The sequence below is a fragment of the Pelodiscus sinensis genome, chromosome 24 (genome assembly GCF_049634645.1).
Source record: "Pelodiscus sinensis isolate JC-2024 chromosome 24, ASM4963464v1, whole genome shotgun sequence".
NCBI lineage: Eukaryota > Metazoa > Chordata > Testudines > Trionychidae > Pelodiscus > Pelodiscus sinensis.
Window position 1 is genome coordinate 10,723,597 of NC_134734.1, and position 15,349 is coordinate 10,738,945.

The 15,349-nt window shown below is 51.8% G+C and overlaps 1 protein-coding gene across 2 annotated transcripts in view; it reads left to right on the forward strand.

Moving 5' to 3' along the window:
- Nucleotides 1-46: 46 nt before the first annotated feature.
- The window catches only part of GUCY2D (guanylate cyclase 2D, retinal), a 52,809-nt gene continuing 37,506 nt past the window's right edge, over nucleotides 47-15,349 (forward strand). For both annotated transcript variants that reach the window (XM_075908183.1, XM_075908185.1), the window contains exon 1: nucleotides 47-5,190. The gene's annotated coding sequence lies outside the window, so the exon portion shown is untranslated. The remainder of the gene's footprint in view (nucleotides 5,191-15,349) is intronic.

The following is a 15,349-nucleotide window of genomic DNA, read 5'->3' on the forward strand; positions in this document are numbered from 1 at the left end:
TGGCCGGAAAAACTGGGCATTAGTCAGTTGTATCGGTCCCATGGGCCTCTCTACCCCGGGATCAGAGCTTTTTCCTGCTGCTCAGTTCAGACCCACGAGGCCCTCTATCCCCATATCCTGCCCTGTCCCTGCTCAGGCTTGAGTAGTGGAGTTTGGAGAGCAATTGGCAGAGCTGGGTTTGTGGGGGGGCAACCCTCCCATATCCACTTTTTTCCCCCCCAGACTGGGCGCTGCCATCTGCTGCCCCTCCCCCCACAGCGCAGGGCGATCAAGCTGCTGTGATTAGCTCTAATCTGCTTTAGCGCGAACGTGGCTTACACAACTCTGAGCTGTCCTGAGGGGGGAGGGGCCCATTCTGCCCCGTGTCCCACCTCAGCCTCTCCTCATGTCCCCTGATGGAGAAGTGGCACCCAGGGCCCATACATCACAGGCTGCAGCTCCATCCAGCAATGAGTTAATGTGTGCCCAGGCTATGGGTCAAGCTCCTGGGAGGCTGGCCTTAATAATTCCCCATAGCACTGCTGTGCCCCCTAACTGAGATCAGGGCCTTGTGAGGCTGGGCACTGTTTGGACCCCACCTCTCCAGCTGAGATTAGGGTCCCATAGGGCCAGAGACTCTGGTTACAGGGCAGACCATCCCCTGTGGTCTGTCCCCTCATGGTCTACCACACCCATGGCACCGTTTAACAGACCTGTCGGCAGCCAGGCACTGCTGGTCTAGGCTTGCTGGCACTGCCCACTTGCGCAGGTGTCATGGGCTGGCTTTCACCCCGCCATCACCTGTTATGTTCCCTTTCCACCCTCCAGACCCTGCCACCAGACCCTGCCACCATGTTTCCTACCCCCGCCACTAATCCCTTTGCTTCTCCTGGCTCGTCCTACCAGCAGATGGCTCCTTTGGCTCATTTTTTGGGTGCTCTATCAGAGACCAGAGTTTTGGGGATGCAGTGCTTGGTGGGCACGCAGCATGGCTCACGGGGTGAGCCCTGGCTGAGAGCGTACACGTCCTGGCTACAGATCACACTGCAGGGACTCAACTGGTGGGCATCCAGTGACAGAACACATTTGATGCCCACCGGGGAAGAGTTGGGTTCTCTTGATGAGAGAGGCCAGGGCATCTCCGCTCAGGGAGAAAGCCCTGCAGCTGGCCTGGGGTACTCGCTCCATTTCCCAGGGCTTGACGGGTGGGGCTGAAAAATTGCTGGGATGAGCTCTGGGGCACTCCTTCCATAGCCCCAGCCCAGGTGTCTGTGGTACACTTTCAGCCCCACCAGGCCACCCGCCAGATTTTTTTCCTAGTGCAGATGTTCAGGGCCGTACGTGGGACCTTTGCGACTGTCCTGTCGGACCCATCCTGTGTGCCCTCTCAAGTCTCCTGAAGCAGATCTGGTAGAAAGCCCGTCCCTCACGGTATCCTACTTAGCACCTCTTGCTGGTGAAAGCGATCATGTTGTTCCAGGTGGAATTTGTCCCATGTCAGTGTCCAGCTGTTGGGTCGTGTTGGTCCTTTGAGCATCGACCAGAAAAGCTGCTTTTGGGGGGGGGTTCTTAGCTTCCAGGCCGGAGATCACCTCTGTCCTGGAAGTCCAGTTTACTTTCTTTTGCTACGTTTACACTGGGCCAGATTTAAATGAATCACGATTATTAAGTTTGCAGATGATACCCAGGTAGGAGGGGTTGCAAGTACTTTGGAGAGTAGGGTTGTAATTCAAAATGATCTGGACAAATTGGAAAAATGGTCTGAGGTAAACAGGATGAAGTTTAATAAGGAGAAATGCAAAGTGCTCCACTTAGGATGGAACAATCAGTTTCCCACGTACAGAATGGGAAGCAACTGTCTAGGAAGGAGTATGGCAGAAAGGGATCTAGGGGTCATAGTGGACCACAAGCTAAATATGAGTCAACAGTGTGACACTGTTGCAAAAAAAGCAAACATGATTCTGGGCAGCATTCGCAGAAGTTTTGTGAGCAGGACATGCGAAGTCATTCTCAACTTTGCACTGATTAGGACTCAATTGGGGTATTGTGTCCAGTTCTGGGCACCACATTTCAAGAAAGATGTAGAGAAATTGGAGAGGGTCCGGAGAAGATCAATAAGAATGATTAAATGTTTAGAAAACATGCCTTATGAGGGAAGACTGAAAGAACTGGGCTTATTATTATTATTTATTATTATTTTATTATTATTAGACAATCTTTCTATTAAGCTGTCACTTTTCTTGTCTGTCTGTCACGGGATTTTCAACTTGCCCCTCCTGGACACGTGCTGGCCACCTCCTCCTGCCTCCCACTGTGGCTGATGTGGCAGGCTGCCCCCACCAGCTCTGGCTCCTGACCCCCTCCTCCCAGCAGTCCGCCAGCTCCAGCTCCCGGCCCCCTGGCAGCAGCTGAAGACCAAGGGGGGGGGGCAGTAGCCCCAAAGCCAAAAGGGTAGCAGCCCCAGAGCGGGGGTGGGAAGCCAGCAATCCCACAGTGTGTGTGGAGGGGAAAGACTAAAAAGATATAAAACTTTTTAAAAGGACAGTCTTTCTAAAAGTGCACTAAAAGAGTAGAAATAAAGTTTTCAGCTACCAATTTAGGAGAAAGATTGCATGGCTAATGGTTAGCAACTACCTTGAATCATACTTAGCCATCCAATCTCTAGAAAAGAAGTCTGAGAGGGGACATGATAGCAGTTTTCAAGTATCTAAAAGGGTGTTACATGAAGAAGGAAGAAAAATTGTTTCCCTTGGCCTCTGAGGCTAGGACAAGAAGCAATTGGGTTAAATTGCAGCCAGGGAGGTTTAGGTTGGACATTAGGAAAAACTTCCTAACTGCCAGGGAGGTTAAACAAGAATAAATTGCCTAGAGAGGTTGTGGAATCTCCATCACTGGAGATATTTAAGAGCAGGTTGACAGACATCTGTCAGGGATGATCTAGACAGTGCTTGGTCCTGCCATGAGAGCAGGGGTCTGGACTCAATGACCTCTCGAGGTCCCTTCCAGTTCTATGATTTCTTGATCAATGGGGAATCAGTGGAGCCCAAATCACTCTGAATTAGCCACACAGTTTCTTTTATTTCCCACTCCCCTGTCCACTGCCAGCTTTTTCAGGACTGAATGAGCTGAGTGGGGGGAGGGGAGTAGTGGGAAAACAGCTTGGGGCCATTAGCCTGGAGAATCAACACTCCTTCAGTGTTTTTTTTCCCCTTCTAATACTGGAGTCTCTGCTGGCAGTAGTAGGTTATTATCCCCTTGGTGGTGAGGTGCTAGAGGGGGCAGTTGGTGGGTTTGACAGATCTTTGTTTACAGTCCTTCTGCGCTGCCTCCATGCCCTGTATCTCTCTTCTGGTGCCCCCTAAGCTTTTCTTCCCACTCCCTCCTGCCCCCTTGGCAGGGATGTGCCTGCTCACCCAGGCCACCTTGTCCTATGGGAGCCTATGTCTGCCCTGTCTCATGGCCTGGCCTGGAGCTAGTGCCAGGAGCTCCTCCCACAGGCTACTCAGACCACACCCAGGGTCCTCCAAGCTCCCTTCTGGCCAGCTGGGGTCAACGTGACTCCTTGAATCCCCCCTTTCTCTGCCAGTGTGGGTGGGTATCAAGGGAACAGTCAACATACAGAAATACCTCCTCCCCCACACTGACACCCCCTAACCACACAACCTCTCTCACACAGAGCATCACAACCCACAGCCCAGATTGCAAGAACCCCCTCAACAATCTCTCCCACCAGGCTGCCCCCACCATCTTGTCCCCCTGTCAGCCTCCTGAAAATCCATAAAGTCCACCCGCACTGGTACAAACCCTGTTCTGAATGCACCCTCCTTGCAACACTCCCAGCTCGCACATCTGGGCCCTGGATACACTCCTGCCCCCCGATGTGCACACAGACGCTGGTCCTCTGCACACGCTACATGCTCCTATTCCCCAGCCAGCCTGTTTCACATGTCCAATGCACAACCTGCACCCTCCCAACACATGCACAACCCCTACATACATAACACCCATCCCCTCCACACACACAGCCACCACACATATACACCCAGCACACAACCTTCACAACCCCCAACATGCAATCTCTATACACACCGACACATTCGTAACCCACAGCCTCTACACACACACACCCACAAAACACAACTCGTACACGTATCCCAAACACAGACATACACCCAGCACACAAGCATTACACATACACAGCAAACACACAACCTTCACAGATCCCCAACATGCAGCCTCTGCGCACCATCGCACACCAACACACAACCTATACATATACCAGACCCACAACTTCCACATGTCACAATTCACAACCTTTATATACACACACACACACACAGCACACGCTCTACTTTTCCTGCCATGCTTAACACACAACCTGCCCTGCCAGTGCCTCCCACACACACAGTCCCTCTGCAGGCACACACATACACGCACACATCCCAACACAACCTGCTTTGCACATCCCCTCAACACACAACCTGGCCTCCATACTCCCATGCCCCCTGCACTAGTTGCCCAATGCCCCATGGCCTGCAAATGCAGCCTCCCCACGGTTCTCCCCCCTTCAGCCAGACAGCCCGCTTCCATCTACACTACTCCACATGCTGCCTCCCTCCTCTACCCACTCTCCCTGCTACCTTCATGACTCCCAGCACCCCCTCCTCACACTCCCTCGTCAGTCCATCTCCGCACTGTGAGCCCCATGCACTCCTCCTCCTCCCAGAACCCCCATCTGCTTGCGCTGCTCCCTAGGCACGTCTGCCTGGTTTGCCTGGGATGCAGCCATCCTCTGCACTCTTCCCCCACCCCATCCATTCCAGCTCCCCCCACCCCCCTACCAGGTCCCATAAGCTGATTAGCTCAGCAAAGACACAGGGTGAGGATTATGGGTGTTAACCCCCCTCCCCCAGCCTCAGGTGCTGGCAGCCCCATCTACACATGCCATGCACTCCTGCCGCTGACGGGGGGACCCCTTGCCCAGAGGCCAGCCCTGCGGGACCCGGAGCTCTGTGGCTGTGGGCACCCCCTTTTACTCTGGAGACCCCCTAAAGCCCAGCAGCACCTCCTCTGGACGTGACTAAGGATTCCTCCCCCTCCCAGGTGCTATTTCTTCACTTACCCCTTTTTGGGATTTTTCCTCCCTGCTCCACATCCAGGGCCTGGAATATTTTGGACCGTGTTCGTGGGTCGCTGGGACTACAGGGCCAGGTAAGGGATTGGGGCAAGGACTCTGGGGTGTGGCAGGCTGGAGTGAGGTCAGGCTGGGAGCCTGGACTCCTGAGTTCTCTCCCCAGCTCAGGGAGGGGAGTGGGGTTTGGTGCAGGGGGGCTGGAAGTCGGGACTCCTGGGTTCTCTCCCTGGCTCTGGGAGGGGAGTGGAGACTGATGGGCTGGGAGCTAGGACTCCTGGGTTCTTTCCACTGACCTGCCAAGTGAATGCTGGTTATTCCCTGGTTTTGCCAGCTATCTCACCTAGAAAACGTGGTGGGGGTAGGGTGTGTGGGGGTCCCTGCTCCCCCGGCTGTCTAATGTGCTGGGTGCTACCCTTGGCAGAAGCCCCCCCCCCAAAAAAAACCACTTTTGGGGGGTGTAGTCTGACTCCCTGGGGCGGGGCAGCAAAGAAAGGGCTGGGGGCCAGAGACCAGAGTGTGGGGAGCTCTCTGCCCGGGGGGTGGGCAGAGTGGGGAGGGGTGGTGGCAAGGGGCTGATCCTGCCTGCCAAGTGGGTGTAGGGAGCTGTTTGCCAGCGGGGTGTGTGGGATTAGACCAGATCATACCTGTCCATCTTGCTAAGCAGCTGTAGCAGGCCTCTGTGTGTAAGGGGGGGTGGCCTGGGAAGCGCAGGGTTAAATGCTAAAGCCAATTAATAACACACATCACCCTGTGCTGGGAATGTGGCCACTCCCAGGGCCTGCCCCTCTTGGAGGAAGCTGGGGACCTGCCTTGGGATGAGAGGAGTAGAAGGGGAACATGGGGTGGATTGGTGGAGAGTCAGATAGAAGGGGAGGGATGGATGCATGGGCCTGAGGTCACACCCTTCCTACCTCCCACACCCTACAGAAGCCCAAAGAGCCCCTCCCCCCACTGCAGCCCCTGGCCCCAGCATCAGCTGCCCCAAGTCCCTGTGGGAGGCATGCCAGCCAGCTCCCTGGGAACAGCAGGAGGGACTTTGGCTTTGGGCGGGGCCATGGTAGGCTATTTGGGGAGGTACAGCCTCTCCTGCCCACATGGAAGCATGGGGCAGGGCTAGAAGAAGGGAAGGGGGCCCGGCAGATCTGTCCTTTGGGATCCGTTGCACAGAAAGGTGCCTGGGGAAGAAACACTGCAGGGACCAGCTCTGTCCTCTCTCTGCCCCTTGGCTCAGTCCATCCATCTCACTGCAGGCTGTATCCACCCTCCTGCCCCATGGCTCTCTCCAGTTTGCAGGGCTGGGGCTTGTGGTCCGCCCAAATGCCAAGGAGAACCCTGCGTAGGGTGTGCACAGCCTGCCAGCCCCAGAAGGCTTGCGTGACCCATCCACATGGCTGACTCCATGGCTGGGCCCCACACAGAGTGCACAGCCAGACCGGAGCTTCAGCCCTTACCCTGGAGCTGTCCTGCTGTCTCCAAAGTGGGGCAAATCGCTGGTCCTTTGTTACTGTGGGTTTCCCTAAGGGCACTGGGCTGTGTGGTCAGGAGTGTTATTGTGGGGTCTCTAGGGGCGCTGCGGCTGCGTAGTTGAGTGTGTTATTGCAGGGATTCTGGGGGTGCTGAACCCCTCTCCATGAGTTGTACCCCGCAAACCTGCATTGCTCCGCCCTTTGTGGTGGGGTGAGGTTATGCTAGCCATGGAGATCATAGATGCCCCCTGTGTAGCCTCTGCTCCCATTGACTTTCAGAGCAGCAGTGTGGGAGGCATCATCAGCCAATCAGCTACTGTACCATTGTGGAGGTGGTATGCCATCTGTGTGTGTGGGGGGGGGGGCCCTCTGCATGGACTGTAGTCTGCCGTGTGTGTGTGTGTGTGTGTGTCCCCAGGGCTAGTTTGGTACCGGTCCACTTCTGTGCTGATTCCCAGCAGGCATGGGTGTGCCAGCCCCTCACAAGGCACTGGCAGCTCCATAGCTCATGCCGGAGGCCCCTAGAGTGTGGGCCAACACAGCACCTCTCACATGTGCACATGGGAGAAGGTGTGATTGTGGGTCGCTGACATGCAGTGTTGCCACTGCTTACACACGTGTGCTTCTGTAGTGCATATTGGTTTTTGTGGGTGATTGTGTACCACATGTATGCAAGGTTACACATTTTTCTCCAGGAGTCACTGCAGAGGTTTGCTCGGATTTGCAAGGCCTATAAGAAATGTTGTCAGGTAGTTAACAAACCCTGATCATGTGACTTGGATCTAGGTGGACTTTTTTTTTCTGAATAGTACATTCCCCTACTCCAAAATGCAATGTTTTGGCTCTGTCAAATGATTCATGAATTGCAGCCAAGTCTGGCTAAATAGTTTTGATAGAAGAAAAACTGGAATTTTGTATTTTAACAGTACAAATGGGTTGTTGTGGCCATTTGGAAATGACTTATCACAAAATGGCATCTGGCATATTTAGCTTTTCTAAAACCAACAAGAGGGACAAAAAGTCCCTGAAAAAGATGCAAAACTAAATGAAAACCCCAAAGAAACTTTGCTGTGGCAAGGAAAATGAACAAATTCAGTTTGTTTGAACCAAAAAGCTTTCTTTTCCCCCAATTCCACTCCTGACCAAAAAATCAACCAGATCAGCGCGGCTCTGAACTGACTTGGTATTTTAAATCAGGGACAGCTGCTATACTGTGCATCCCTTTCCTTGGCCAGGTTGTAACCCATGTAAGATCAGTGAACAACTTGTACTTGGCAATGCTGTTGATTGGGAATTTCCTCTTGGGTTTGCATTGCATTTCGATTAATTTCTCTGGCTCTGTCTATCAGACCGCTGAGGTGGTCATCTGCCCAGCTCCTGCCAGTGCGTCTACATGCTAGCATGTCATCAGCCTGGCACTGGTGCCAGCCAGTTCTGGTAACACATCTGGGCGTGTCATTCCAGTGCAGGCCTGGTCCCAAAGGGCATTCTTCATTAGCTGTCCTTGCCTACTGTGTCCAGAAGATGGGGAGTAGCCTCATCCAAAACCATCTTTGGCACTGAGCAAGGAATATCTTTGCTTTTGCCAATCAGGGAATATTTCATCCCCTGGGTAGCATCCACTGGAGGACTCCTTTCGGTGCTTGGGTTCGGTTATTTCAGCCTATGCTGCTTGCTTGTCATCTCTACGTCTGCCCTGCTTCGTACCTCGTGTGGCTGCTGCGATTGGACAAGCAATCCCTCCTTTTCCCATCCATTTCATTACTCCTATAACTCCATGCCTCCATGCAATGGGTCATCGTGAGGTAGGCATTGGAATGGCCACACTGGGTCAGAAGAAAGGTCCATCCAGCCTACTGTCCTGTCTTCTGACAGTGGCCAGTGCCAGGTGCCCCAGAGGGAATGAACAGAACAGGGATCATCAAGTGATCCATCCTGTCGCCCATTCCCAACTTCTGGCCATCAGAGGCAAATGACAGCCAGAGTAAGGGGTTATGTATGTGACCATCTTGGCTAAAAGCCATTAATGGACCTACCCTCCATGAACTTATCTAGATCTTTTATGAGCCCAGTTGTACTTTTGTCCTTCACCACATTCCCTGGCAAACAGTTTCAGAGGTTGACTGTGTGTTGGCTGGAGAAATATTTCCTTTGGTTTGTTTTAAACCTGCTGCCTGTTAATTTCATTTGGGGACCCCTAGTTCTTGTGTTATGGGAAGGAGCATATAACACTTCCTTATTTACTTTCTCCATACCGGTCTTGATTTTATGGATCTCTATCATATCCCCTCTTAGTTGCCTCTTTTTTGAGCCAAAAAGTCCCAGTCTTATTAATCTGCTGTCATAAGGAAGCTGTTCCATACCCCTAATCATTTTTGTTGCCCTTTTCTGTACCTTTTCCAATTCCAATATTTTTTATTTTTTTTTTAAGATGTGGTGGCCACAGCTGCATGCAGTATTCAAGATGTGGATGTATGGATTTATATAGAGGCAATATGATGTTTTCTGTCTTATCTATTCCCTTCCTTACGATTCCCAACATCATGTTAGCGTTTTTGATTGCCACTGCACAGTGAGTGGATGTTTTCACACAACTGTCCTCTGACTCCAAGAGCTCTTGAGTGAAAACAGCTAATTTAGCCCCCCAGCATTTCATAGGTAGAGTTGGGACTTAGATTTCCTACGTGTGTTACTATCAACATTGAATTTCATCTGCCGCCGTGTTGCCCTGTCACCCAGTTTAGTGAAATCCCTTTGTAACTTTTGGCAATCCACTTTGGACTTCAGTAGCTTGAGTAATCTGCAAACTTGACCACTTCACTGTTGTTCTGTTTTCTGGAACATGTATGAATATGTCGGACAGTCCCAGTCCAAACCCCAGGAGGACATCATTTACCTCTCTCCCTTCTGAAAACTGGCTCTTTGTTTCTACCCTTTCTTTCCTGTCTTTCACCTAGTCACTGGTCCATGAGAGAACCGTCCCTCTTATCCCACAACAGCTTACTATGGTTAAGAGCCTTTGGTGAGGGACTTGGTCAAAGGTTTTCTGGAAATTTAAGCACACTTTACCCACTGGATCCCTCTTGTCCACATGCTTGTTGACCCCCCTCAAAGAACTCTAGTAGATTATCGAGGCATGATTTACAAAAAACGTGTTGACTCTTCCCCCAACAAATTGTGTTCATTCGTGTGTCTGACAGTTCTGTTCTTTACTATCGTTTCAATCATGTCCCTGGTCCTAGAGTCAGCCTTCTTGGCCTGTTAAGTGCCAGGCGCCTGCCTGGCTGATCCCTTTGTTCTGTTTCCAGATGAATCGTGTCTGGTAGGTATCACAGGGTTTGAATATGTGGGATGATCTTTTAGCAGCTTTGTGGCAGGAAACCATGGTACCTTGTTGGCTCTGGATGTGTCTTTGGGTCCCACTGATGTGTGTGTTTGTGTGAATTTGGCCCAGGTGTAAAAGTTGCTTTTTTGAGCTGTGAGCTGTGGTATTTGCTATCTGCTATTTCAGCTGGGATATTTTCCCATGCAGTGTGCTTTGTTGCAGTGGCATTAGGATCACACTGTTGCACTGTTTTCTTTTAGCGTTGGTTGTGATTTCATTTTTTTTTGTAAGGCCAAAATGGATTCTTGCAACCTCACGTCATAGCCGGGGCTCGAGTCATCAAGGTTGGGGCAAATACTTTCTGCCACTCTGCTTGCGTTCAGAGAGGACTGATGCCAATCTGGGCCACGAGGGAAACTGTCAGTTCAGCCTGCTGAGGTGGTAGGTAGCCCTTTTGGAGATCAACAACACTGGAAGTGTGTGGCAGTATTCCCGCTAAGCTGTGTGTTTGAATGGCTGCCCAGGAGAGATTCAAATGCTGCCCATTAAATTAGCAGAGCGTCCACAGCTAGGTTGTGTGTTTCTTCTGGTGGTGTACATTTACACAAACTTGGGGTATATAAAATTTATTCTGCACACTGGTAGAAAAAAATCTGCCCATGGATGGAAGAGATTAGAGAGAACGTTGCTGTACGGTGATGTGTTTGGCCCTACCACAGCTGACAGATCCTGTGCCCTGAATGCCAAATAGAGGCACATTAACCAATTCCCTGTTGGGTCCTGCGTGTCAGTCTCGTCTCAGCACCCAGGGCCTAGTGTCACCTATTTCTTTTTCTGCCTTACGTTAATATCATCTGCCCACCAAAACTCGTCAGATTCGTTGGGGGCACCCGCCATTTAAGCCCGATTGATTTTTTTTTTTTTTCTTGAACTCTCTTGGCTGCTGGCTTTGGTGTTGCCCCAGTGGAAACCAAGGGCATTTCCCATTATTGTATGTTTCTCTACAGGGCTTGTGGGTCGTCATCTGCATTTTTAGTTTCCTCCTCTGCATTGGGGCTGCACAGATGTGGGTATAAGAAAGTGGATTCTGAGGGCACTAAAGGTCTCAAGGGCACAGTGGAGAGCAAGAAGTCACACAAGCAATCCGCTTAGACACTCCAGTTCTCGTGTGCCACCACCTGTGCCACTCCTTGTACAGATGCAAGGTTATGAAAATCAGTCTCACCAAGGCTGAAAGAGTTCTTCTAATCCCAAAGGCGCAGCCACACTCCAGCTCAATTTATACCTTAGATCTTACCCAAAAAAACTCATTGCATAAAATCTAAGGCTATGTCTACACTACAGGTATTTGTCGGCAGAGAGTATGCTAATGAAGCACTCATTAGATTAGTTGCGCTGTCATTTGCATATTCTCTGCCGATGCTTTTTGTGCAAGAGGTTTTTGTGCAAAAACAATCAGTGTAGACAGGTCCATTTTGCGCAAAAAAACCCTTTTGCACAAGATCTTTTATGCCTCAAAAAAGGAGGTATACAGGATCTTGCACAAAAGGAGGGTTTTGCGCAAAACAGACCCATCTACATGGCTTGTTTTTGCGCAAAAACCTCTTGTGCAAAAAGTATCCGCAGAATATGCAAATGACAAATGCTAATGAGTGCTTCATTAGCATACTCTCTGCCGACAAATACCTGCAGTGTAGACATAGCCTAAAGGTTTATAGAGAGAAGGAAAGAAAGTTAAAATTGTTAAAGGTATCAGATTGCATACACCAATTGCAAAGTTCTGGGTGCAGGCTTGTAGCAGAGGTGGAATAATCTGCTGGTATAAATCAAGTCCTAGCAAAGATCCTTCAGAGATGAGAAGCCAGACTGAAGCCAAAATGCAGGAACTTCCAGGGCCTTTTATATGAGGGGTGGGCAAAGGGCTTTCTGCGGGCCAGATTCAGCCCAAGCAGGTTAATCCAGCTCACGGCCACGTGCTACTCCCACGCCCCCAGGCCAATTGAGACTTGGGGAAGGGGGAGTGTGCAAAGTCCCCTCTCCCCACCAGGGGCACAGGGCACCAGAGGGAACCACATGCCACAGGCTGCGGCAGCTGGCGCCCTAGGCAGAGGTGCTATCAGCGCCCCTGCCTGCACGGCCGTCAATGGCCGTGATGTCATCATCGGGCGCCCGGGCCAGCAGCGCCCTAGGCAACTGCCTAGTTTGCATAGGCTCATGGGCCGCCCCTGCACATGCCCCTGGTGGGGGTGGAGGGAAGACTTTGCATGCTCCCCCTCCCCTCAGGCAGGGCCGGATCGAGCCATTCCGGCGCCCCGGGCAGACAGGTTAATTGCGCCCCGAGTTGGGGGAGGGTGCACGCGCGGCCCCTCTCCCGCGCTGGCGCATGGAGGAGGGCGCATGTGCGGCCCTGCACCGGTGTGTGTGGGAGGGCGCGTGGAGCTGGTGGCGGCAAGACGCACATGCCCGGCACAGCCTGACTACCACTGCTGGCGCATAGCCTGGGGCAGGCCGAGCCTGGCCGTCCAGGGCCCCGTGGCCATGGGGGGAAGGGCGCTGGTGACTGGCGCTGCAGGGGTTAACGTTGCCCCCACCCCGGGCGGCCACTGCAGGGTGGCCACTGGGAGCTGCTGCAGCCCGTGATCCGGGAGTCGGGCGCGCGGCACCTGATGGCAGCTAGAAGGGGCACTGTGCGCCCCTTACAGCTGCCATCAGGTGCCCCCATAGGTTGGCGCCCTGGGCAGCTGCCCGGCTAGCCCATGCCTTAATCCGGCCCTGCCCTCAGGCCAATCAGGGCTTGGGAATGGGGGAGCGCACAAAGTCTCTTGCTACCCGCCCTCCCCTGCCAGGAGGGAACCACTCGCCCCTGGCAGGGCGGGGCGGGGCAGGGAGCAAGAGATTTTATGCACTCTACTGCACCCAGCCCCTGATTAGCCTCGAGGGAGGGGAAGTGTGCAAAGTTTGCTCCCCCCCGGCATGGGTGTGCTGCACCAGCAGGAGCCATGTCTCCTCCCCTGGCCCTTTCCAGTGGCTGGGAGGCAAGGCACCTCCCTTCAGCTCCCCTCCTGATGCTCCTTCCTTCCTTCTGGGGGAGTGCACCCCCCGATTGGCCTGGGGGGAGGGAGTGTAGGAAGTCTCCACGCACCACCAGGGCTGCACGGCACCTGGACGGAACCACCAGCTGTCCAAAGCTGTCTAGGTGCTGGGTGCCCCTGGCAGGGTGGGAGGCAAAGATTTCACATGCTCCCCCATCCCCAGGCCAGTCAGGGTCTGTGAGCGGGGGAGGACTCTAAGTCTCCTGGCCTCACTCCTTCCACCTGAGGCCCGTCTCCTTCTGGGGCAACTCACAACCACTTCTGAAATTCCCGAAGTGTCCCCCCTTTAAAAAAAATGATTGCCCACCCGTTTTATATCCTCAGCCGTGTGGTGGGAATCCCGTTGTTCTCGCTGTGTGAAATGATGTCCCAAGATGGAGCTTGTCACACGAGCAAGTCAGCTGCCCTTGCATGGCCTTTGCCATCGCCTACATGCTGGTCTGAGTACTCACCAAAGCTCCGCAGCTGTGGATCGGCACCGCCTGTGGTACATTGTCAGTGAAGTGCTGCTCCCCACTTGGTGTCTCCAAGAAGTAAGCATGTGAAATACAAGTCCAGAGCTAGAGAAGTGCTTAGGATTGACGGGGCCCCATGCAGGGCTATTAAACTGGTGCCCTATGCCCAATGGCAGTCCTGCAGGTTGATTTTTTTTAACAATGTGATTTTTATCATCTTCAGCAACACACTGATGAAATATTTTTAAAGCTAATTTTAAACTCAGGTCCTGTCGACTAACACTGTAAATTCAGAAATGGTCCAGATCTACCACGGATTGACAAAAGCCTGTTAAAGGGCCTCATTATCCCTCGAATGGCTCTTTTACAGATCAGTGTTGGCTAGTAGGTCTGGCAGGCTTTGTCACTTTTAAGTTAACTAGATCCTTTCCGGAGGAAGCGGAGCCACAAGGGAGAGGCGGATGGGTGGACGTTAAGGCCCAGTGGTGCCCCAGATTTTCAGGTGCCCTATGCAGCTATGTATGGGTAAGGATGGCCCTGCGCTTAGCCAATACTCACAGCTTCAGATTAAAAAATGATACCTGCATATGAATGGCATAAACAGAAACGTAAGCTTTTTACAAATATCTCACTTGGCCCACTTTTGTATGTGATTTGTTGTCAACGTATAACAGTGGTTGCTACAATGATCAGTAAGGACATACTGGAATCCAGTAACATCACTGCAGGCCTGTTTTTTTCCTTCGTAGTTTCATGCTGCCTCTGGACTACCAAGAGAATCCCTCTGGACTGCATGAGCTCCTTGTTGGGCTGGGGCCGGGGGCGTTGGTTTGCACCCATCTGCAGCTTTTGGCTGGTTTCCTGTCTGTGCTTGCCTCTTTCCTTTATTCGCGCATTGTTAGTTCTCTCCAGCTAGGAGGTCCCACTTTGCCTTGCTTCTGTTGCTCAAGCACTTTCACCACCACCACACACTCACTCTGTGCCCCTTGCACACTTCTCCACAGGCGGGTCTCTGCATCCAGCCATCCCCTCCTTTTATATGCCCTCCCATTCTCCAGGTGTTTTACATGCCCTCTCATTCTCCTCTTCCCCACAGGAGGGCCCCCCATGCTCTCCCGTGCCAGCGGTGGTGTGTACCCCTCCTCCTCACCTTTATCATTTCTTTTCTTCCTCTCTGGGAAACAGGTCTTTCTCAGCTTCTGACAAACAGAGGTTAGGGACACCATCCCTGCCCATCCTGGCTAATAGCCGTTGATGGATCTATCCTCCCTGAATTTATCTAGCTCTTTTTTGAACCTTGTTATAGTTTTGGTCTTCACAACATCCTCTACCAGGGAGTTCCACAGGTTGACTGTGTGTTGTGTGAGGAAGCACTTCCTTGTGTTTGTTTTAAAACTTTTAAACCATTCATTTCATTGGGTGATCCCTAGTCCTTGTGTTATGGGAAAGCATAAATATCTCTTCTTTACTCTGTCCACACTAGTCATGGATTTTATAGACCTCTATCATATTTCCCCCTTAGTCATCTCTTTTCCAAGTGTAAAAGACCCTCCCTTATTAATCTCTCCTCATATGGCAGTGGTTCCAAACCCCTAGTCATTTTTGTTGCCCTTTTCGGAACCTTTTCCAATTCCAGTATATCATTTTAGAGATGAGGCAACCTCATCTGCAAGCAGTATTATATAGAAGCAAAATGATATTTTCTTTCTTATCTATCCCTTTCTTAATGATTCCCGACATGCTTTTTTGAATGCCAGTTTCCATTGAGCGGATGTTTTCAGAGAACTGTCCACAGTTACCCCAAAATCTCTTTAGCTGTTACCATTCAAGAATTTATACCCTGTCATTTTCTGTGTCTCATTGGGATGTTTTCCAGCGTGCACAACTTTGTATTGATC